Source organism: Electrona antarctica (assembly GCF_951216825.1).
Source record: "Electrona antarctica genome assembly, contig: scaffold_400, whole genome shotgun sequence".
NCBI lineage: Eukaryota > Metazoa > Chordata > Actinopteri > Myctophiformes > Myctophidae > Electrona > Electrona antarctica.
The window spans coordinates 115,036-117,630 of record NW_027637447.1 but is presented as its reverse complement, the minus strand read 5'-3'; the positions used below and the strand labels follow the sequence as shown (position 1 = coordinate 117,630).

At 38.3% G+C, this 2,595-nt stretch overlaps 1 long non-coding RNA gene across 1 annotated transcript; it reads left to right on the top strand.

Moving 5' to 3' along the window:
* Nucleotides 1–225: 225 nt before the first annotated feature.
* LOC306918926 lies at nt 226–2,282 on the top strand. The gene is made up of 5 exons (XR_013789439.1): nt 226–421; nt 652–746; nt 847–980; nt 1,070–1,140; nt 1,231–2,282. It is a non-coding gene; the product is annotated as an uncharacterized lncRNA (long non-coding RNA).
* The last annotated feature ends 313 nt before the right edge of the window (nt 2,283–2,595 follow it).

Sequence of the window (2,595 nt, the reverse complement as noted above, 5' to 3'; positions counted from 1 at the left end):
ACCTTGCATGGCTTCCGTCGCCATCTATGTATGTGTGTGTGTGAATGTAATGCACATCTATGTAAAGCACCTTGGATAAAGGTGCTATATAAATGCACCATTTACCATTTATCCCTAATTAAATCATCAAATTAATATATTATTGGTGATCCATAATGATTGTAAATATGGTCAGTGTTATTTGCTACACTCTGATGTTGCAGTTCATAAGTCTCTGAATAAGATATTTAAATGCCTATCATGTTAAGTGTGTTTCTTGTTCTCCATGTATTCTCATCAAACAGCGCACACAATGAGAGTGGTCCAGCCACCATTCCAAAACTTGCTGAGAAATTAACCCTTGAGTAAACCATATTAAATGGACAGATGTGGAAGTGGGCCCCCCTCTGATACAGCAGAGAGACTGCACTTCCTCTTTGATGCAAGTATCCCTATCGTTACTCTCATGACCATGTCTTTGGGGTAACAATGAACCCACTAACCACATGGTTAAAAAACACAAATTAAAAAAATACTTGTGGGCAAGACTGAACCTGGTTACAACAGACCTGAGTGATTGTTCATAATACAATATCAATTACATGTATAAAATAAATGACAAACTGATAAACTTGTATCCTATTTACTTGCCCCTTCTCCTATGTTTTACAGTAATAACATTACGCTAAATGACATTAGCCTGACTAAAGGAGAGGAAGTAAAATGTGGACACCATCTCAATGTCTCACCAATCTGGAATAAATTAAGTACATTTATTCCCATTATAAGATCTAGTGATTCTCTTATCAAATAAATCCATGGCCCAGTCATAACCTACATAGTTTCTGCTCTGATCCCATAATGCAGTCAACAGAAAGATGAGAAGCAGTACCTGGTAAAATAACTTCCTGGGTTCATCTACTACAATACCTCCTGTGACCATGGTGCAGGAGCAAAGCTTCTGGAGGAGCCTGCTGTCCAGAAACTCGGGGACATCACAGGTAACACTATTTATAATCTTAATTTAATAAAGGATTGAATAGCTTCCATAATCAGTTTATTGCCATTATATTTTCTTTTTGCTTTATAGATTTTGTGAAGTGTTGAATCGGCTTACTCGGTTGCGCTTTATTGGATTTCCTAATCATCAAAGTTGCAAAGGTATCTGTCACAAATTCATGTACTATTGTGATTATAAAAGGCAGTTCATTATTACTTGACTATTTTATTGCCATTTGCTTTGTTATCCAGGCAAATACTGAAGACATCAAACGGCAGAAAAAACCCCATGCTGAGGACCCAGTAATCATTTCCAATGACCCAGTGCAAAAGAGCCACATATGTGAGAACCGCCCTGCTCCTAACAGCTGGAGTAGCAGGCCTCTACTTTCCTGTTCCTGCCCTTTGAACCTGTGGCCACATCAAACGGTCACCGAGAGATAGATACCTGCAGCCAATTATCCTTGGACTGATTGTGCTTAGTTGGACTGGCTAGACACCCTGGTGCTTGCACATATTGGAAAGATGCATTCTTTTCAAAACCCCTGTTTTGTCAACAATGGAACTATGCCCCTGGAAATGTTACATATTTGCATAGCATGCTGCCAAATTCTATAATGACACCAGTCAACAGGATCCAGAACTGACTGAATACGCATATGCCAAAGACACTACTTTTGCTTTACAGATGGATAACGGGAGTATTACCAGACTGGTATTGATTTTACTTGCATGGATAGTTGGGATGATACCTCACCTTTATTTTTTTTGTATATTTTATTATTATTTATTTTCTTCTCTATCTACTCTCTTTATTTTACGTATGCAATCTCTGGCCTTGTGTGTTCGCCCAAATTTGGTTGGATTGGTTGGGAGGGGGACTCGGTTGCAATTTTCCTAATGAAATTGATATCACATAAACAAATTATGAAATGATAAAGACAATATTATGTGATAATAACTAGGTTTTTCGGCACCGACTGAGTTTGCATACGTTTTCCACATTGTATCAATGATGTTCTTTCAGAACAAAAGAGGGCACTGTTATGAATCATGCCATGTACACATACAGCTAAGTAAGTCTGTGTACTGAAATTGAGATGCAGTGTGCTTGCATTGTGCTTGATGGCTATATGTTTCACTGTCTACATTGTACTTTCTAGAGATGTGCAGCATCTGGTAGATGGTCAGCCTCATATGCTGACAGTAAAATCAGCCTTGTACATTGTGAGATCACCCTTGCACATCATCATGCCACATTCCTATGTCAAATATCTTGCATTTCTACAATCCAGCACTATAAATATTCCCTGTCTGTCTAATAAACTTTATGAACTTATAGTGGCACTGCCTCAGTGTCTCATTATTTGTTTGCACCAGGCCCATCTCTGTACCAACAACTTGTGATCATCAGTTTTACTTAGATTTTTGTCAATATATTTAGTTTTATGCTTAGGTTTTTTTGAGTGGTGCAAACCACTCCAACAACTGGCTTTGTAGGCCTACCCATGTTTGTTCGTACCAAAAAAAATCACACCCGTGTCAACTGAGTGGTGTAAGGTCTTATATAGACTGATCAGCTGTGGTCTGACGTAATGAAATCACACCCATGTGAAC